At 37.5% G+C, this 24741-nt stretch overlaps 1 long non-coding RNA gene across 1 annotated transcript; it reads left to right on the top strand.

Moving 5' to 3' along the window:
* The first annotated feature begins 352 nt into the window (after window positions 1–352).
* LOC144355786 (uncharacterized) lies at window positions 353–1439 on the top strand. Its single transcript, XR_013421299.2, has 2 exons — window positions 353–551; window positions 655–1439. It is a non-coding gene; the product is annotated as an uncharacterized LOC144355786 (long non-coding RNA).
* Window positions 1440–24741: the final 23302 nt, after the last annotated feature.

Genomic DNA, 24741 nt, shown 5'->3' with positions numbered 1-24741 from the left:
TTCAAATACTGCGTCAGGAAAACGTACGATTACTGGTAAACGCAAAACATCGAGTACACACTGCGAAGAAACCGAAAAAAACTAACAACTAACCTACCAGCCATTTTGTATAATGCAATATGGGTAATATGTAAAGTAGGTCGTATTCGTGAGGTCCTATTTGAGAGCTCCCAGATACGACCCAATGTGGCGTGCGCATAACCCTTCTCGACTAACTTGACCACATTTACATGACTGCTGCCACCAAGGGTTACCATCGCCACACTTCCTACATGGTGTCATTGCGATACGGAAAGTTGTTGACGTAATTATACAGGAAGGCGTGTGCACCTGAAACCAGCAATGTATGTACTGCAACTCAGACGGTAACACTCACAACTGAACCCATCCAAATTGGTAACAAAGTAAATAACTATGGAAATACAATGATATTCATGCAATGTGTTTGTTTGGAGACCTCACTTCTGTAAACGATAACCTCTTGTACCTAATACTGATCTACCAAGGCGCTACTACAAGGGGGACCAAAGGTATGAAATATTCACGGGAAAGTAAGTCATGCCTTCTACGAAAGTTCTCAATATCAGTGTAGAGGCCGCTACGGTAACGTGATATGCGACATATTATCTGACAAACAAGTTTTTATATTACTAGTACGTGATGTCCAGCAACTGATGTTCTAGTGTGTGATAACAGTGCCCCACGTGACAGTACGTGATGTCCAGCAACTGATGTTCTAGTGTGTGATAACAGTGCCCCACGTGACAGTACGTGATGTCCAGCAACTGATGTTCTAGTGTGTGATAACAGTGCCCCACGTGACAGTACGTGATGTCCAGCAACTGATGTTCTAGTGTGTGATAACAGTGCCCCACGTGCGTATATAATTATATCATAGGTCATGGCATTTGACATGCTAAGAATGCTACGTAGAGATGCAAAATACAAACAACATTACCATTTCGATGAGAAATCTCTACACTACTAAAACATCCGGCAAATATTGCTGCACTCGTCTGCAACGCCAGGCTAGGCTACACATGCGTATTCAAAATCGAAAACATGGAACTTTTTATATTTTATATAATTCATAGTGATAAATTGTGTACATATTAAAGACAGTGAGTTGATATATCAGATATAAATATGGACGTTATTAAAAAACTATGATGAATGCATTGTTACTTAATCCAACATATATCATTCTTGCACGCGTTCCCTTGACAGTTTGCGATAATTGGCACATGCATTGGACATAACCACTCGACATCAGTGAACACTACCTAGCTACGTACTACAAATACAATATAACTGTGCCCGAGATCAGCAAAAAAAATGAGCACATTATATATGGGCTACTAGTATATTTCACCCCAAGCTCAAGATGGGAATTATTGGAGTTTAAAGGTCAAAGGTCCGAGTAAAGATATTTCATTTAATTGTTTTGTTGCTGTCGTACATTTAATAGTTATGGTCGATCTATGCTATCGCGTGGTGTATCTATTTATATCATACATAAACGGTTCCTGACGGGGGGGGGGGAAACCGATCTATGATTACGTCATTTGCAGATGGAAGTAAAATACGTGGTGTGAACAATCTGTGATATTTTTTTTAAGCTCCCTAACCAACTTGAATGGTGTGACGAGAAGGCTGATATTTCAATGACTTCATACCCTCGCGCGAAGTAACGTCATGGAATAGGCGCCTTCAACGGTTTAGTCGGTACCCCGCCACACTAACAACTCTGCCATATTGTAAAACATGACATTTTTTTCACATAAAAAACACCTCTTCCGTTAGAGCCTCCGTGGGCGAGTATTTGACAGACTGAATTTCATTGTACGTATCACGTTTGTAGATTATACCCATAGCCACGCTAATTAAAATGGATTTATGACCATGCCGATGTCAGCGAACTTGAATGACGATGATCGCGTACATGATAGACATATGAAAGCTACTACATTACCAAAACACATATGTGGATTGTTAGGATCATAATGTTGACCTTCTGAAAGGTCTTTCTGACATCAGTAATGATCAGCGGAACGTGTGTTATGACACACCATTGACGCCTTCGTTAACTCGTTCATTGTGTATGGATACCGAGTGTTCGCGTCCACATCAAAACACCGATGATAATGGCAGTGACCGTAGCTCTATTATGGCGAAGCGAGCTACTAGATCGACTCCATATCCATATTCCGATGAATGTGATCATATGTAATGTGAATGTATAGAGTGCATTAAGGATGTACACAGGGACGATGTGTCAACACAGTCAGATAAGACGGATTGATCCACCCACTGTTGGTTGTTAACATAATCAGTCTGATTAAACGAGAATATGACCAGTTGTGCTGGTCAAATGACACTGACACTGACTATGTGTTAGTATAAAAGCAAATCATACATCGTACTTACGTTAACGCATCAACCGCCGAGTACAAAACGGGAACCGTGGCAGTATTCACTGAGATTATCCAGGTCAAACGCTTATAAACACCAAAATACTACACTGACATCGCTGACGATGGCCTCACCAATGTTCAATGAACACTGCTCGCAGGCGAGATAAGAGTACAAAAAAGAATCAGCGCTGTTTACATGGCGAAACCTCATCCGAAGGTCTTCATGATATATATTATAGCAACCGTTCTCTTTCACTCGGCTCCCTCTGGCTTCTCATTATTATTTTCGTATAGTGGTGTGCGCATGCGTAGATGTGTTCTATTGTGCATTTCAATGTACATCTGATTATTATTAGCGGTTGGTGCCGTCATTCGGACTTCCCAATAATTGATCGCTTCCGGGCACCTATTTCTGCGTGTACATGAATAGCTGCTACCAGACAAACAGGACAGGACCATTCTGTAGAATACGCGATTACCTTCGGAGAAATAGTGCAATAACTATAAATTACATACACATACACATCGATATTGTATTGCGGGATTGTCTCGATTCATGAGATTAGATCCTGTCACAGTTTTAGTAAACTGAAGCACAAATAAGTTGGGACGCAGGTATGCCGATATAAATGGGAATAGAACCAATAATGACGATTTTGATGTTACTAAACAACTGACAAAGTGTGGAAGTTTCACTTTAAATTGTGTGAGCTATTTAGATTTCAACGTTCCAGGCCAACTGAACAACACGGATGAAAGCATTTTGCTGATGCTCGTAATTAAAATGGATGTAAAATCCCCAAATTTAAACCTATTATCGTTTTGTAAAAAGTTATATACAGTGCATAATATGGAGATTCCATATCCATGGAGATTCCTTTTTACTATTTACGTACACTGTTAGCCTCATAAATCTTGTTTGTGCATGATTTTGTTAATTTTAAAATCGTTTTTTGAGTATGTTCCACCATTCGCAGAGCTGCGAGATTGCCCGAATAAGAAAAAGCAAAAACAAATCAGTCCGTCGAAGTGCCCACGAACCTGCATCTGTACCTTAACAGTTAATCGAACTTCGAGTTACTGCAACATAAATTATGTATGTTGTTCAACGTTAATATTTCAAGTAGTAACTTTGATTAACACATATGCGAGCATCGAGTTGAAGGCAACCTATATTTTTGTTGTTGTTTGAACCATACAACAGCTCCCATCTACTAAATCAACAAACAAGCTTATGTTTAAACCTCAGACTAGTAATACTAGTATTACTAGTCTGAGTTTAAACATAACAATCTAGGTTGCCCGATGCCTTGACATCAGTGGCAAGCAATTTCATCCCAGTATTGCAATGGAGAAATGATAATGTGTGTATGTGGGGTACGCGTTGAAGGGAAGACTCTCAACCACAGAGCATTATTTATCTTGGTCGTTTCTGTACTAAAATGTTATACTAGTATTCAGGCAATAACTTGTTTAGGGTTCCCGACTTCCCTGGTTGCTAAGCTACCATGCACGTGAAGGCGTCTGGAGTCAATGTGGAGTCACTATTGTCAGTAGGAATACGCAGACATACGTTTTAGACAGCTTCAGATTTGTACCTCACATTTTGATTCTGTATTGTAGACATCCAACGTTACTTTTCATAAAATATAGAAAACGTGTTTTACATTCATACACTCAAAATGAATAAAAACATAATTACCCGGGGTCATGGTTGAAGTCATTAGAAGACAACTTAGAAATATACACTAAATGTAATATGGATAATATAACAATAAAAGAACTGATAATTTCAATCAGAGAATATTACACTAACGCATGGAACAATGACAATAAAAGAGACGATGCAAAACTGCGCACTTACAGTACATACAAAACCACACTAGACATGGAACTTTACATAAAATACATATATAACAGACATTACATCAAAATACTAGCACAATTTAGAACAAGTAGTCACAAACTAGCTATAGAAACAGGAAGGTACACACAACCAAAAACACTGATAAAGACAGATTATGCACCCACTGTAAAGAAATAGAGGATGAATTACATCATTTACTAGAATGTGAACTGTACACAGAACACAGAGATGACATATATAATATTCTTAAAGAAATTAACAGTGATTACCAAAACTTAAACAAAAAAGAACAATTTAAACTTATATTACAGTCACCATCTTATAAGTCTCTGCAAATATTTAGTTAAATCTAAACAAGACTAATTCTTTTATTTTGTCAAGTTCTTTTATATTTTATACATATTCTGTGCTGCATACATGTATACTTGCATATCACAGTATTTTGATATTTCTTATACTATTAATAATTGTCTGTAGTATTTTTGTCGTTCATCAATTTTGAGTTCTTTTTTAAATCAATTTTTACATTTCATGTACTTTTATTATTTACTTTATTAATCTGAAAACCTAAAAAGAAATGTTAACTCTTTCTTTACGGTATTAATAAAGCATTATTCTATTCTATCCTATAATGTCATTTATATTCCCGCGGTGTTTGTTGTCCGTAAGACAAAATAGAAACGGGGTAACATACAAGGACGTGTATTCAACTTACAAAAAACTGGTGCAAATAGGCTAACGGATGATCGGTTGTAAAATCTACCCCCCCCCTCATCTTTTTTTCTGCGAGCGCGTTCAGTAACGTGGCAACCTTGGAACACCAAGAAACTACCGTGACTAGGAACTCGACTATTGTCCAAAAAGTAACCTGATGTGAACAGTTTAAAAATGAAACATAAAACAGAATTTGCTCTCATTACCGTATAATAGAAGATGAAATACATCAGTTGATAAACTGTAAATTATTCAACAAAGAAAGAAGCATATCATTCAACAAAATTAACTCAATAAACATTAAATTTTCAAAATTTGATAACAAAGAACAATTTCAACTTATACTCAAATCAAAACACCATAATATTATAGTCGCATTACCTGACTTGGAACAGAATTTAGAAACATGTCTTTTCTACCTTCCATCGTCCTAGCCAATGTACAAAGTTTGATTTACAAAAGCGGTTTACAGAACACACAGTTTATGACACAGTTATGTAGCTGGAATAATATGCCAACATATGTGTATCAATTACACTTCATTGCATCATTAGTTCGTTAATGCAATGTACATAGAACCCAACATGACAATTCACCTATACTAGGCCATGCATATTTATACCATATATGAATACTATTGGTAGACAGTGAAACCAAACTGAGATTGCATTTTAATGTATCAACTGAAACGCTTGTCACATATTTACCAGTCATTTTTAAATCAGTTATTTGTGTACAACATGGAAATGTCAATTACTGGTACCCCATAAAAAATATTTGCCACAAGCAAAAAGTTGAAATCGGTGACAAGGAGTTTACTTTTCTCGATACTAACTAAAAGAAAGACACAGAACAGGGGAAATCCTTGATTACTGAACAGCAATTCAAGTTACTTATATTTTAATAAATTGTCTGGCTGCGTTTTAGTCTAGTATCAGTTTGTGAAAATCATTGAGTATTCGCCTCAGTCTGCTATTGGAATATTCACACCGTGTGTTCTTGTCAGAAAGCCATTATGATGTCAATCACTTTCTTGCACAGATTTATATTAAGTATTAGTATATTCAAATTTCAAATTGTTTGTGTGTGATGGCATAATATGGTACATACGAATCCATCATTGACGGCTAGTAGATCAGTAAATCGGAAGTAAACTTACTACATGGTATCGGGTAGTAATAAAACGAAATGGAGGGTAATCGTACATGTCACACAGTGTCGGGTATGAATGAGAATTCGTGTTAAGAGTAGTCAGCAATCAACGTGAGACACTGCGGACAGGGATTTGTGTTACAAGTTGTCAGCTAGCAATGTAAGACATCATGAACAGGAATTCGTGTCTCACGGTATCATATAGCAACGCGAGACATTATGTATGGGATTTAAGGTATCAGCTAGATGTGGGTCCATTTTCTTGCGTTGGTCATCATCAATCGATAGTATGTTTATTAAACACTCATCAGCGCGAAAACCGTGACAAAAATTATCTGTTTGAACTCAATATAACACAGTCAATTCAGATAGTTATGTCAGGGGAGCACACATCCTGTCCCGCTGCAGTACCCGACACATACCATGCAATATACATATTGAAGCCGATCCTATAAATTCATAACCTTGTTGCGAAATTAATTAACCAACAACAGTTCAAAGAATCATTCGATTGATACCTTCAGTTTGACCCTGACCTTGGGGTAGTAAATGATTTTGAAGATGGCATTCATCGATTGTTTAAACTTGTCTGAATTCAATAGTCGCGTTCATGCACAGTTCTTTAGCACGGGCTAAGAGGTCAAATACCTTAGCCCGTGCTACGAAAACGTGCATGACAGCTTAGCACGGACTAACAAATGCTAAGTTAAATCTGGCCTGTTTTTAACACAGTCAGCTGGCGCACACCTGATATAATAAAATAAATGCGATACTTACTATATGGGGGCCGGCATCTTGAATGACGCATAAAACTAAATAAAAGATAAGTTGTGAAACGCGTTTTTCAGATTCCTACAAATCAGGACAAAAATACCAATCTTTCACAAAAATACGGTCCGTTGGAGTTATATTAAGCCAACCGATAACAAAATTCGGCCGAATTCGTCGTTTTTGTGTGGAAAATTCCCTTGCATACGAACACCTAATTACACGAAGAACCTAGAACACTTTCATGGGGTATTTGAAACTTTCCACTTCAGCAGCCAATCAGCGACAGCCTTACACTTAGATGACAATTTCGGTTTTCAAATGCCCCGTCTATCTGTACTGAAATCTAGATATAAATACACTGTAACTGGATTAGACATTTGTGAGCTAGCAGTGAGTTAGTCTACGTGACTGTTTATGTGACACACATTTCTCATCCACCGTGGTAATTCATTACGTGTCTGTTCAGTACAGCTGATCTGTTCCTAGCAGGTGTTCGTTTCATATTTCATTTCACTGAATCTATTATTATATATCGTATACAACATACGGGAACCCACGGAGCAGAAGGTGATTTACATATGACATGACAGGAAATGATATTTAATATTTATCAAGAAGCTCAATCTGATATTTCTCTTCGAGTAAGTTCTATTGTATATAATTTTGGTTTTACGACAAAGTATACGATTTCATCTACTTTAGTATATTAAAATCAGCGTTTGTGTTTAAAGGTTGTAAGATTTCAAGCCTGAAAACACAATGACTCAAGGGTCAGGTATCAAACGAGAATACACGATACTATTAAATACACGTCAATAACCCAATTAAAATATATTGGTAATCAATGCTTATATTGATAATCCATGCGTATATTGGTAATCAATACGTTCAGTAATAACGCGACGTGTCAGAGAATTGGCTATAGTATGATTCTCAGCTATTACAGTCTAGATAGTCCGGGGAAAAGTCGGTTTTAAAGTTGATAAAACTAGATAGCCGGGGTTACAATTTCGATAGACCTGCGAAAAGTCCGATCTCAAGTTAGTGCACTCCAAATAAACCAGTCAAAGATACGATTAATTGTTACAATCTAGATATGCCAGGGAAAAATGATTTCCAGTTAATTACAATGTTAATAGGTTGGGGAAAGGTCAGTAATACATTCTAAATAGGCCGTAGGAGAGTGAAAATAAAACCAAATGTTAAAAATAGCCTCAGCTATTTCGCGTAAATTATAAAAATACCATTCGTAACGGTTCTACGCACATTTATTTATTGAAATGTGAGGCTCATTACGGTGAGATGCGGCAGCGCGAATTTCATTATTTCCCTGCTAGCAACGAAATGATTCGTCAATGTATTAATTATTTCAGTGTTTCATAGCTGCAGGTCACACGTGATAGTCACGTGCACGTGAACTGTCATTTCAACTCGCCGCTAAGTTCCTTCTTGCTTTGGCAGCTTGTTTGTCTATTGTTATTTTCACAGATTCAAATGTAACTCCTAGATAAATAGATAAATAGATGTACTAGATTTGTTCAATGGTGTCGCATATGTACATTTGGTACTTTCGATTTAATGTCAAATTTTGTAAATACCACGATTTTTGTTTTTAGGGTAGTATTTAAAGATAGACATCATCTGAAGCTTCAAAGGTTTGATGCAAGCAGGGCATTATATTATTCAGTCTCTTCAACTCACATCATGGCTTACTTTCTGAACCAACACAACATTTAACATGACGAATTATTCTACCCTAAATGTTTGCTGATTTGTCGCATATAAATTATACAAACAGAAACAACCCATGTCTGACAGACAAATGGCAAAACATCAGAGACAAAGACGTCGCAAAAGCAAAACAAAACCATAAACATCATAATACATTGAATAATAAGTAAAAGAAGTATTGTCATTCGTATATATTAATTCTTTTTGGCTTATCTGTGCATTTGGGAGTTGGATAGGTTGAATTGAATTATGTTTTAAGAAACTAATGAGTGATATTTCTTGCAGTTTATACTTTTTTTTGTTTAATATTATATGGCTTGGGTAGATACAAGTATTGATAAGTATATATATATATATATATATATATCGTTGAGCAGTAATTTAAAGAAAAGACTCTAATCTCACAGTATCAAAACATGAAGCATATGTATATTTTATTGGATTGTAGACAGGGAGTTCTTGATCAGGGTAAGAACAGTAACAACATTATCTACTGTTCAGTGTTTGTGACTGAATGCAGCTTGATTTTGATGGATCAAGTGAGCCTTTTATGCTGTGAAAAATTATATGTGCAAAATCATTGTAAATAGTTTTATAATTGAATTGTTAGTGGAGTTACTTTTAATTATTTAGATTATGCCTGTCTTTAGTATGATTTAGTAATGATATTAGTATTCAAAGAGTTTGAATATTATAATGCTGTACAAGTTGCAGAAGACAGTTACTATCGTCGGATGGCTGTCTTTCAATATTTTTAATGGTATTCCATCTTGCCAGGTACTTTCCTTGTTTTCATCTTGTTCTGAGCTTGTTTAATTACATTGGTTGATATTTCTTTATTCAATGTATTGTTTATTTTACCATATATACATATACAGATTCATTAATGTATATGTATATGTATATGTATATGAAAAATGTAACATGTATAATAAGAAGTATGTACAGACATATGCACTCATTAATCGAAAACAGTCGTATAAGGATGTTAAGTACAATGTACATATAACAATATACATGGAACAAAGTCAATTTACACATATACATGGATCAAATTGTGCCGCCGTAGAAAGATTTATGTGCAACACGAAAGGAAATAATTAAATTAAATTAAAGTCGAGTGTGGTCTACTAAAATAACTCGGTCGTGGTGATTGTGTGGTAATGTTCTGTTTTATTACCCAATTCATGTGAAAATATCATTATGAAAGTAATAGGATTGATTATCAATATCATTCCAGTTTGGTCAAATGAGTGTTACTGGTTTGCCAGCCACATTCGTATTCATATACTTCATTATTCATAACTTCCGGCTAATTAGCTCCAAAACAGCATGCGTTCGTTATACGACTCATTACCCGCTGTACGTTTGTATCAATTAGAGAGTGAAATCATCCCTGCAAAATAAGGTATATTGAAAAGTTGAACGGTTGACGACGAGTTGATTAAGAATCAAATGAGCACCTGATTTCGCTACTTTAAATTTCCTCATGAATACAATTTATACAGGGGCTACCGATCTTCTATCTTATCAATATATTACATTAAATATTCGAAGTGTGGACAATGTATATTTAATTTAACAGTAATGTTCCAGAAAAATACATTTTATAACCCCAGAATCTAATACAATGCGGTGTGCGGTGTCTAAAATCCTGTCGCGTAAGTGTCACTGAAACAGTCAATTATTACGTGTTTCTGTTTATTTACATTTTGTCTATTTACAAGTAATACTAGCGACACGCTCTGCTACAACCAGATAATGATGGCAAGTCTCTATATATTATAAACTGTCTATAATATTTTCTATTCTGTTTTAAAATACATGTACATAAAGTTATCATCATAATTGTCTTTTAAACATTCAATTATATGTGTGTGTACTGCCTTTGCTTTGTGTGTTTTGAGATATAGCAGGTATAGCACAGTGTTTATAAATATTGTGATTTGATTTCAGCTACAAAATAACAAAGCTATTCTATATATTGATACATCGTCAACATATCAATCAATATATTATGTAGTTCTTGAAATAAGATACGTTTTCAATATTCATTATAGACATGATTAGTAAACCTCGTAAAATGTGTAATACGTGTTCGCGGCGTACGTATCACGTTTTTGCAGAGTGTGTTGTACCTGTTTTTAGTATGTATTTCGTATTCGCTAAGTTTGTATTACGTAATCCAGAACATGTTCTTCGTATTCGAGAATATTTATTACGTGTATTTGCTTTTCGTAACTGTTCTCTCACTCGGCGAGAGTCGGCAATTATTTAACAATTGTGATCAGACACATTTGTGTTATTTTAAGTCACTATACTGAGTCTTAATGAAAAATACTAGACCACGTTGATGCCCCTGGCATGTATTACAGTCCGTTTTCAGTTGTCTACACGTGCAATGCAGGTAGACCTGTGACTAAACAGAAACAGTGAGATTTTTATTATAAACAAATTGGTGATGTTGTGCGGGCGTTGAATAATGAAAATATCTGGCTCTGGGTAAGGATGTGCTTATTAAATCTCGAAATGAATCGCCTTGGGACACCATTGTATCAGATAATACAATATAATATTGTATACGTCCGGCATCCAAATCTTTTTTGTGATTAATAAATGGAAATTCACTTATTTTCTATTTCAGATAGCTGTAAATTAAATAAAACCATGCAACGCCGGTGGTTTGAAGACAGTCCAATATATCGTGGCAAATACCATACCGCAAGGCGCTAATCTATATGAATATGTAAAGTAATTATTCAATATGTGGCTTCTTTAAATTAAAACCAGTCGATTATGTTTCTCCCTTAACCAATATGTTTGCTGGAATTTTTTTTTTCAGAGAAAAGATACGTCCAGAATACAGGAGTAAAGTGTTCTACCACTCGGTGCATTGCATCAACGTCTGCACCATATCGATGCGCGCAATCACAGGAAACTCACTCAATCGAAGCGCCAATTTAAGTATGTATAATCGGTTCTTGCAACAAACAGTCTGCTTGTTGTCATGGTTATTGGAGAGTATATCTCCGTGAAAACACAACAAGGACGACTATTGTTGTATCGAGTATACGTTATTTCAGTACATGTGCCATGTCATACCAAAATTTGAATGCAACAATTTGCATATTTATTTTGTAGTTTCAATTAATTTCTTGGTTAACTAAGGACCAAATGGTCTTAATTTCTCATTACCTACTTGTCTCGTTCAAATGGTTAAAGATCGTTACGTTTGTAGCAGACAGTCATATGACGCTCGTCTGTGATTGGTCAGTCCATCAAAGTGCATTTACAGTCAAGATCAGTTATACATCAGTTTCTTTAAGTTAGCTTCAATCGAAGCCAAATATATTGTCAATCGGATATGAAACTGATTTGCGAAATTTGAAAATCAGATATTTTGGGTTCAAGAGTCTTCTCCGGAAATGACAAGCCTGTCGTCATTAGAAGGCGGAAATTACATGTGAGCCTGAGTTGTGAACTACTGCAGGTGTACACATGTGTTCGCCCGTATGTTTGCCTGCAGATTCAGCAGCAGCAATCAAACTTCAAACGCTCATGTCATTGTTTTACAATATTTATGCAGACAGTTAACACCCATACGGGTCATGTATGTACGTGACCGACATGGACATCTGAGATAATGAAATCTGTGATCCGAGAATAAAATCTAGTTCAAAATTGAAAGTGGAATACTTCAGGTATCAGTGATACACTGTCGCCTACGGGAAATATTAATTGTAGGTATGAATGATACACTGTCACCTACGGGAACCATTAATTGTAGGTATCAATGATACACTGTCACCTACGGGAACTATTAATTGTAGGTATCAATGATACACTGACACCTACATGGAATATTAATTGTAGGTATCAATGATACATTGTCACCTACGGGAAATATTAATTGTAGCTATCAGTGATACACTGTCACCTATGGGGAATATTGTAGCTATCTGTGATACACTGTCTCCTATAGAGAATATTGTGGCTATCAGTGATACACTGTCACCTATGGGGAATATTGTAGCTATCAGTGATACACTGTCTCCTATGTGGAATATTGTAGCTATCTGTGATACACTGTCTCCTATAGGGAATATTGTAGCTATCAGTGATACACTGTCACCTATGGGGAATATTGTAGCTATCAGTAATACACTGTCACCTATAGGGAATATTGTAGCTATCAGTGATACACTGTCACCAATGGGGAATATTGTAGCTATCTGTGATACACTGTCTCCTATAGGGAACATTGTAGCTATCAGTGATACACTGTCTCCTATAGGGAATATTGTAGCTATCAGTGATACACTGTCTCCTATAGGGAATATTGTAGCTATCAGTGATACACTGTCACCTATGGGGAATATTGTAGCTATCAGTGATACACTGTCACCTATGGGGAATATTGTAGCTATCAGTGATACACTGTCACCTATGATGAATATTGTAGGTATCAGTGATACACTGTCACCTATAGGGAATATTGTAGCTATCAGTGATACACTGTCAACTATGGGGAATATTGTAGCTATCTGTGATACACTGTCACCTACGGGGAATATTGTAGCTATCAGTGATACACTGTCACCTATGGGGAATATTGTAGCTATCAGTGATACACTGTCACCTATGGGGAATATTGTAGCTATCAGTGATACACTGTCACCTATGGGGAATATTGTAGCTATCAGTGATACACTGTCACCTATGATGAATATTGTAGGTATCAGTGATTCACTGTCACCTATAGGGAATATTGTAGCTATCAGTGATACACTGTCAACTATGGGGAATATTGTAGCTATCTGTGATACACTGTCACCTATAGAGAATATTGTAGCTATCAGTGATACACTGTCACCTATAGAGATTATTGTAGCTATCAGTGATACACTGTCACCTATAAGGAATAGTGTAGGTATCAGGGATACACTGTCACCTATGGGGAATATTGTAGCTATCAGTGATACACTGTCACCTATGTGGAATATTGTAGCTATCTGTGATACACTGTCACCTATGGGGGATATTGTAGCTATCAGTGATACACTGTCACCTATGTGGAATATTGTAGCTATCAGTGATACACTGTCACCTATGGGGAATATTGTAGCTATCAGTGATACACTGTCTCCTATGGGGAATATTGTAGCTATCAGTTACACACTGTCACCTATTGGGAATATTGTAGCTATCAGTGATACAATGTCACCTATGTGGAATATTGTAGCTATCAGTGATACACTGTCACCTATGGGGAATATTGTAGCTATCAGTGATACACTGTCACCTATGGGGAATATTGTAGCTATCAGTTACACACTGTCACCTATTGGGAATATTGTAGCTATCAGTGATACAATGTCACCTATGTGGAATATTGTAGCTATCAGTGATACACTGTCACCTATGGGGAATATTGTAGCTATCAGTGATACACTATCACCTATGTGGAATATTGTAGGTATCATGGATACACTGTCACCTATGTGGAATATTGTAGGTATCAGGGATACACTGTCACCTATGGGGAATATTGTAGCTATCACTGATACACTGTCACCTATGTGGAATATTGTAGCTATCTGTGATACACTGTCACCTATGGGGGATATTGTAGCTATCAGCGATACATTGTCATCTATGAGGAATATTGTAGCTATATGTGATACACTGTCACCTATGGGGAATATTGTAGCTATCAGTGATACACTGTCACCTATGGGGGAATATTGTAGCTATCAGTGATACATTGTCACCTATGGGGGTATTGTAGCTATCAGTGATACATTGTCACCTATGAGGAATATTGTAGCTATCAGTTACACACTGTCACCTATGTGGAATATTGTAGCTATCAGTGATACATTGTCACCTATGGGGGTATTGTAGCTATCAGTGACACATTGTCACCTATGGGGAATATTGTAGCTATCAGTTACACACTGTCACCTATGGGGAATATTGTAGCTATCAGTGATACAGTGTCACCTATGGGGAATATTGTAGCTATCAGTGATACACTGTCACCTATGTGGAATATTGTAGCTATCTGTGATACACTGTCACCTATGGGGGTATTGTAGCTATCAGTGATACATTGTCACCTATGAGGAATATTGTAGCTATCTGTGATACACTGCCACCTATGGGGGATATTGTAGCTATCACTGATACACTGTCACCTATGTGGAATATTGTAGCTATCAGTGATACACTGTCACCTATATAGAATATTGTAGCTATCAGTGATACACTGTCACCTATGGGGAATATTGTAGCTATCACTGATACCCTGTCACCTATGTGGAATATTGTAGCTATCAGTGATACACTGTCACCTATATAGAATATTGTAGCTATCAGTGATACACTGTCCCCTATGGGGAATATTGTAGCTATCAGTAATACACTGTCACATATGGGGAATATTGTAGCTATCACTGATACACTGTCACCTATGTGGAATATTGTAGCTATCAGTGATACACTGTCGCCTATATAGAATATTGTAGCTATCAGTGATACACTGTCACCTATGGGGAATATTGTAGCTATCAGTGATACACTGTCGCCTATGGGGAATATTGTAAGTATTAATGTTACACTGTCTCCTATGGGAAATATAGTAGCTATCAGTGATACACTGTCACCTATGTGGAATATTGTAGCTATCAGTGATACACTGTCGCCTATGGAGAATATTGTAAGTGTTAGTGTTACACTGTCTCCTATGGGAAATATTGTAGTATCAGTGATACACTGTCACCTATGTGGAATATTGTAGCTATCAGTGATACACTGTCTCCTATAGGGAATATTGTAGCTATCAGTGATACATTGTCGCCTATGGGGAATATTGTAAGTATTAGTGTTACACTGTCTCCTATGGGAAATATTGCAGCTATCAGTGATACACTGTCACCTATGTGGAATATTGTAGCTGTCAGTGATACACTGTCACCTATGTGGAATATTGTAGCTATCAGTGATACACTGTCACCTATGTGGAATATTGTAGCTATCAGAGGTACACTGTCAGCTATGTGGAATATTGTAGCTATCAGAGATACACTGTCTCCTATAGGAAATATTGTAGCTATCAGTGATACACTGTCACCTATGTGGAATATTGTAGCTATCAGTGATACACTGTCACCTATGTGGAATATTGTAGCTATCAGTGATACACTGTCTCCTATAGAGAATATTGTAGCTATCAGTGATACACTGTCACCTATGTGGAATATTGTAGCTATCAGTGATACACTGTCTCCTATAGGAAATATTGTAGCTATCAGTGATACACTGTCACCTATGTGGAATATTGTAGCTATCAGTGATACACTGTCACCTATGTGGAATATTGTAGCTATCAGTGATACACTGTCACCTATGGGTAATATTGGAGCTATCAGTGATACACTGTCACCTATGTGGAATATTGTAGCTATCAGTGATACACTGTCTCCTATAGGGAATATTGTAGCTATCAGTGATACACTGTCACTTATAGGGAATATTGTAGCTATCAGTGATACACTGTCACCTATGGGGAATATTGTAGCTATCAGTGATACACTGTCTCCTATAGGAAATATTGTAGCTATCAGTGATACACTGTCACCTATGGGAAATATTATAGGTATCAGTGATACACTGTCACCGATGGGGAATATTGTAGCTATCAGTGATACACTGTCAACTATGGGGAATATTGTAGCTATCAGTGATACACTGTCACGTATGTGGAATATTGTAGCTATCAGTGATACACTGTCTCATATAGGGAATATTGTAGCTATCAGTGATACACTGTCTGTCACCTATGTGGAATATTGTAGCTATCTCTGATACACTGTCACCTATGGGGGATATTGTAGCTATCAGTGATACATTGTCACCTCTGGGGAATATTGTAGCTATCAGTGATACAGTGTCACCTATGGGGAATATTGTAGCTATCAGTGATACACTGTCACCTGTGGGGGTATTGTAGCTATCAGTGATACACTGTCACTTATGGGGGGTATTGTAGCTATCAGTGATACACTGTCACCTATGAGGAATATTGTAGCTATCTGTGATACACTGTCACCTATGTGGAATATTGTAGCTATCTGTGATACACTGTCACCTATGTGGAATATTGTATCTGTCAGTGATACACTGTCACCTATGGGGAATATTGTAGCTATCAGTAATACACTGTCACCTATGGGGAATATTGTAGCTATCAGTGATACATTGTCACCTATGAGGAATATTGTAGCTATCTGTGATACACTGTCACCTATGGGGAATATTGTAGCTATCAGTAATACACTGTCACCTATGGGGAATATTGTAGCTATCAGTGATACATTGTCACCTATGAGGAATATTGTAGCTATCTGTGATACACTGTCACCTATGGGGAATATTGTAGCTATCAGTGATACATTGCCACCTATGAGGAATATTGTAGCTATCTGCGATACACTGTCACCTATGTGGAATATTGTAGCTATCAGTGATACACTGTCACCTATGAGGAATATTGTAGCTATCTGTGATACACTGTCTCCTATAGGGAATATTGTAGATATCAGTAATACTCTGTCACCTATGGGGAATATTGTAGCTGTCAGTGATACACTGTCACCTATGGGGAATATTGTAGGTATCAGTGATACACTGTCACCTATGGGGAATATTGTAGCTATCAGTGATACACTGTCACCTATGGGGAATATTGTAGCTATCAGTGATACACTGTCACCTATGGGGAATATTGTAGCTGTCAGTGATACACTGTCACCTATGGGAAATATTGTAGCTATCAGTGATACACTGTCACGTATGGGGATTATTGTAAGTACTAGTGTTACACTGTCACCTATGTGGAATATTGTAGCTATATGTGATACACTGTCACCTATGGGGGATATTGTAGCTATCAGTGATACATTGTCACCTATGGGGAATATTGTATCTATCAGTGATACACTGTCACCTATGGGGAATATTGTAGCTATCAGTGATACACTGTCACCTATGTGGAATATTGTAGCTATCAGTGATTCACTGTCATCTATGTGGAATATTGTAGCTATCAGTGATACACTGTCTCCTATAGGAAATATTGTAGCTATCAGTGATACAGTGTCACCTATGGGGAATATTGTAGCTATCTGTGATACACTGTCACCTATGTGGAATATTGTAGCTATCAGTGATACACTGTCACCTATGAGGAATATTGTAGCTATCTGTGATACACTGTCTCCTATAGGGAATATTGTAGCTATCAGTAATACTCTGTCACCTATGGGGAATATTGTAGCTATCAGTGATACACTGTCACCTATGGGGGATATTATAGCTATCAGTGATGCACTGTCATCTATGTGGAATATTGTAGCTATCAGTGATACACTGTCACCTATGTGGAATATTGTAGCTATCTGTGATACACTGTCACCTATGGGGAATATTGTCGCTATCAGTGATACACTGTCACCTATGGGGAATATTGTCGCTATCAGTGATACACTGTCACCAATGTGGAATATTGTAGCTATCAGTGATACACTGTCACCTATATAGAATATTGTACCTATCAGTGATACACTGTCCCCTATGGGGAATATTGTAGCTATCAGTAATACACTGTCACATATGGGGAATATTGTAGCTATCACTGATACACTGTCACCTATGTGGAATATTGTAGCTATCAGTGATACACTGTCGCCTATATAGAATATTGTAGCTATCAGTGATACACTGTCACCTATGGGGAATATTGTAGCTATCAGAGATACACTGTCGCCTATGGGGAATATTGTAAGTATTAGTGTTACACTGTCTCCTATGGGAAATATAGTAGCTATCAGTGATACACTGTCACCTATGTGGAATATTGTAGCTATCAGTGATACACTGTCGCCTATGGAGAATATTGTAAGTATTAGTGTTACACTGTCTCCTATGGGAAATATTGTAGTATCAGTGATTCACTGTCACCTATGTGGAATATTGTAGCTATCAGTGATACACTGTCTCCTATAGGGAATATTGTAGCTATCAGTGATACATTGTCGCCTATGGGGAATATTGTAAGTATTAGTGTTACACTGTCTCCTATGGGAAATATTGTAGCTATCAGTGATACACTGTCACCTATGTGGAATGTTGTAGCTGTCAGTGATACACTGTCACCTATGTGGAATATTGTAGCTATCAGTGATACACTGTCACCTATGTGAAATATTGTAGCTATCAGTGGTACACTGTCAGCTATGTGGAATATTGTAGCTATCAGTGATACACTGTCTCCTATAGGAAATATTGTAGCTATCAGTGATACACTGTCACCTATGTGGAATATTGTAGCTATCAGTGATACACTGTCACCTATGTGGAATATTGGAGCTATCAGTGATACACTATCACCTATGGAGAATATTGTAGCTATCAGTGATACACTGTCTCCTATAGGGAATATTGTAGCTATCAGTGATACACTGTCACTTATAGAGAATATTGTAGCTATCAGTGATACACTGTCACCTATGGGGAATATTGTAGCTATCAGTGATACACTGTCTCCTATAGGAAATATTGTAGCTATCAGTGATACACTGTCACCTATGGGGAATATTGTAGGTATCAGTGATACACTGTCACCTATGGGGAATATTGTAGCTATCAGTGATACACTGTCACCTATGGGGAATATTGTAGCTATCAGTGATACACTGTCACCTATGTGGAATATTGTAGCTATCAGTGATACACTGTCTCCTATAGGGAATATTGTAGCTATCAGTGATACACTGTCTGCCACCTATGTGGAATATTGTAGCTATCTCTGATACACTGTCACCTATGGGGGATATTGTAGCTATCAGTGATACATTGTCACCTATGGGGAATATTGTAGCTATCAGTGATACAGTGTCACCTATGGGGAATATTGTAGCTATCAGTGATACACTGTCACCTGTGGGGGTATTGTAGCTATCAGTGATACACTGTCACTTATGTGGAATATTGTATCTGTCAGTGATACACTGTCACCTATGGGGAATATTGTAGCTATCAGTAATACACTGTCACCCATGGGGAATATTGTAGCTATCAGAGATACATTGTCACCTATGGGGAATATTGTAGCTATCAGTGATACAGTGTCACCTATGGGGAATATTGTAGCTATCTGTGATACACTGTCACCTATGTGGAATATTGTAGCTATCTGTGATACACTGTCACCTATGTGGAATATTGTATCTGTCAGTGATACACTGTCACCTATGGGGAATATTGTAGCTATCAGTAATACACTGTCACCTATGGGGAATATTGTAGCTATCAGAGATACATTGTCACCTATGAGGAATATTGTAGCTATCTGTGATACACTGTCACCTATGGGGAATATTGTAGCTATCAGTAATACACTGTCACCTATGGGGAATATTGTAGCTATCAGTGATACATTGTCACCTATGAGGAATATTGTAGCTATCTGTGATACACTGTCACCTATGGGGAATATTGTAGCTATCAGTGATACATTGTCACCTATGAGGAATATTGTAGCTATCTGCGATACACTGTCACCTATGGGAAATATTGTAGGTATCAGTGATACACTGTCACCTATGGGGAATATTGTAGCTATCAGTGATACACTGTCACCTATGGGGAATATTGTAGCTATCAGTGATACACTGTCACCTATGTGGAATATTGTAGCTATCAGTGATACACTGTCTCCTATAGGGAATATTGTAGCTATCAGTGATACACTGTCTGTCACCTATGTGGAATATTGTAGCTATCTCTGATACACTGTCACCTATGGAGGATATTGTAGCTATCAGTGATACATTGTCACCTATGGGGAATATTGTAGCTACCAGTGATACAGTGTCACCTATGGGGAATATTGTAGCTATCAGTGATACACTGTCACCTGTGGGGGTATTGTAGCTATCAGTGATACACTGTCACTTATGGGGGGTATTGTAGCTATCAGTGATACACTGTCACCTATGAGGAATATTGTAGCTATCTGTGATACACTGTCACCTATGTGGAATATTGTAGCTATCTGTGATACACTGTCACCTATGTGGAATATTGTATCTGTCAGTGATACACTGTCACCTATGGGGAATATTGTAGCTATCAGTAATACACTGTCACCTATGGGGAATATTGTAGCTATCAGTGATACATTGTCACCTATGAGGAATATTGTAGCTATCTGTGATACACTGTCACCTATGGGGAATATTGTAGCTATCAGTGATACACTGTCACCTATGGGGAATATTGTAGCTGTCAGTGATACACTGTCACCTATGGGGAATATTGTAGCTATCAGTGATACACTGTCGCCTATGGGGAATATTGTATCGGTCAGTGATACACTGTCACCTATGGGGAATATTGTAGCTATCAGTGATACACTGTCTCCTATAGGGAATATTGTAGCTGTCAGTGATACACTGTCTCCTATAGGGAATATTGTACCTATCAGTGATACACTGTCGCCTATGGGGAATATTGTAAGTATTAGTGTTACACTGTCACCTATGTGGAATATTGTAGCTATATGTGATACACTGTCACCTACGGGGGATATTGTAGCTATCAGTGATACATTGTCACCTATGGGGAATATTGTAGCTATCAGTGATACACTGTCACCTATGGGGAATATTGTAGCTATTAGTGATACACTGTCACCTATGTGGAATATTGTAGCTATCAGTGATTCACTGTCATCTATGTGGAATATTGTAGCTATCAGTGATACACTGTCTCCTATAGGAAATATTGTAGCTATCAGTGATACAGTGTCACCTATGGGGAATATTGTAGCTATCTGTGATAAACTGTCACCTATGTGGAATATTGTAGCTATCAGTGATACACTGTCACCTATGAGGAATATTGTAGCTATCTGTGATACACTGTCTCCTATAGGGAATATTCTAGCTATCAGTAATACTCTGTCACCTATGGGAATATTGTAGCTATCAGTGATACACTGTCACCTATGGGGGATATTATAGCTATCAGTGATGCACTGTCATCTATGTGGAATATTGTAGCTATCAGTGATACACTGTCACCTATGTGGAATATTGTAGCTATCTGTGATACACTGTCACCTATGGGAATATTGTCGCTATCAGTGATACACTGTAACCTATGGGGAATATTGTCGCTATCAGTGATACACTGTCACCTATGTGGAATATTGTAGCTATCAGTGATACACTGTCGCCTATGGAGAATATTGTAAGTATTAGTGTTACACTGTCTCCTATGGGAAATATTGTAGTATCAGTGATACACTGTCACCTATGTGGAATATTGTAGCTATCAGTGATACACTGTCTCCTATAGGGAATATTGTAGCTATCAGTGATACATTGTCGCCTATGGGGAATATTGTAAGTATTAGTGTTACACTGTCTCCTATGGGAAATATAGTAGCTATCAGTGATACACTGTCACCTATGTGGAATATTGTAGCTATCAGTGATACACTGTCACCTATGTGGAATATTGTAGCTATCAGTGATACACTGTCTCCTATAGGGAATATTGTAGCTATCAGTGATACACTGTCTGTCACCTATGTGGAATATTGTAGCTATCTCTGATACACTGTCACCTATGGAGGATATTGTAGCTATCAGTGATACATTGTCACCTATGGGGAATATTGTAGCTATCAGTGATACAGTGTCACCTATGGGGAATATTGTAGCTATCAGTGATACACTGTCACCTGTGGGGGTATTGTAGCTATCAGTGATACACTGTCACTTATGGGGGGTATTGTAGCTATCAGTGATACACTGTCACCTATGAGGAATATTGTAGCTATCTGTGATACACTGTCACCTATGTGGAATATTGTAGCTATCTGTGATACACTGTCACCTATGTGGAATATTGTATCTGTCAGTGATACACTGTCACCTATGGGGAATATTGTAGCTGTCAGTGATACACTGTCACCTATGGGGAATATTGTAGCTATCAGTGATACACTGTCGCCTATGGGGAATATTGTATCGGTCAGTGATACACTGTCACCTATGGGGAATATTGTAGCTATCAGTGATACACTGTCTCCTATAGGGAATATTGTAGCTGTCAGTGATACACTGTCTCCTATAGGGAATATTGTACCTATCAGTGATACACTGTCTCCTATGGGAAATATAGTAGCTATCAGTGATACACTGTCACCTATGTGGAATATTGTAGCTATCAGTGATACACTGTCGCCTATGGAGAATATTGTAAGTATTAGTGTTACACTGTCTCCTATGGGAAATATTGTAGTATCAGTGATACACTGTCACCTATGTGGAATATTGTAGCTATCAGTGATACACTGTCTCCTATAGGGAATATTGTAGCTATCAGTGATACATTGTCGCCTATGGGGAATATTGTAAGTATTAGTGTTACACTGTCTCCTATGGGAAATATTGTAGCTATCAGTGATACACTGTCACCTATGTGGGATATTGTAGCTGTCAGTGATACACTGTCACCTATGAGGAATATTGTAGCTATCTGTGATACACTGTCACCTATGGGGAATATTGTAGCTATCAGTGATACACTGTCACCTATGGGGAATATTGTAGCTGTCAGTGATACACTGTCACCTATGGGGAATATTGTAGCTATCAGTGATACACTGTCGCCTATGGGGAATATTGTATCGGTCAGTGATACACTGTCACCTATGGGGAATATTGTAGCTATCAGTGATACACTGTCTCCTATAGGGAATATTGTAGCTGTCAGTGATACACTGTCTCCTATAGGGAATATTGTACCTATCAGTGATACACTGTCGCCTATGGGGAATATTGTAAGTATTAGTGTTACACTGTCACCTATGTGGAATATTGTAGCTATATGTGATACACTGTCACCTACGGGGGATATTGTAGCTATCAGTGATACATTGTCACCTATGGGGAATATTGTAGCTATCAGTGATACACTGTCACCTATGGGGAATATTGTAGCTATTAGTGATACACTGTCACCTATGTGGAATATTGTAGCTATCAGTGATTCACTGTCATCTATGTGGAATATTGTAGCTATCAGTGATACACTGTCTCCTATAGGAAATATTGTAGCTATCAGTGATACAGTGTCACCTATGGGGAATATTGTAGCTATCTGTGATAAACTGTCACCTATGTGGAATATTGTAGCTATCAGTGATACACTGTCACCTATGAGGAATATTGTAGCTATCTGTGATACACTGTCTCCTATAGGGAATATTCTAGCTATCAGTAATACTCTGTCACCTATGGGAATATTGTAGCTATCAGTGATACACTGTCACCTATGGGGGATATTATAGCTATCAGTGATGCACTGTCATCTATGTGGAATATTGTAGCTATCAGTGATACACTGTCACCTATGTGGAATATTGTAGCTATCTGTGATACACTGTCACCTATGGGAATATTGTCGCTATCAGTGATACACTGTAACCTATGGGGAATATTGTCGCTATCAGTGATACACTGTCACCTATGTGGAATATTGTAGCTATCAGTGATACACTGTCGCCTATGGAGAATATTGTAAGTATTAGTGTTACACTGTCTCCTATGGGAAATATTGTAGTATCAGTGATACACTGTCACCTATGTGGAATATTGTAGCTATCAGTGATACACTGTCTCCTATAGGGAATATTGTAGCTATCAGTGATACATTGTCGCCTATGGGGAATATTGTAAGTATTAGTGTTACACTGTCTCCTATGGGAAATATAGTAGCTATCAGTGATACACTGTCACCTATGTGGAATATTGTAGCTATCAGTAATACACTGTCACCTATGGGGAATATTGTAGCTATCAGTGATACATTGTCACCTATGAGGAATATTGTAGCTATCTGTGATACACTGTCACCTATGGGGAATATTGTAGCTATCAGTGATACACTGTCACCTATGGGGAATATTGTAGCTGTCAGTGATACACTGTCACCTATGGGGAATATTGTAGCTATCAG

The sequence above is a fragment of the Saccoglossus kowalevskii genome, chromosome 21 (genome assembly GCF_978046115.1).
Source record: "Saccoglossus kowalevskii chromosome 21, keSacKowa6.1, whole genome shotgun sequence".
Taxonomy (NCBI): domain Eukaryota; kingdom Metazoa; phylum Hemichordata; class Enteropneusta; family Harrimaniidae; genus Saccoglossus; species Saccoglossus kowalevskii.
This window is presented reverse-complemented; position numbering and strand designations above follow the sequence as displayed.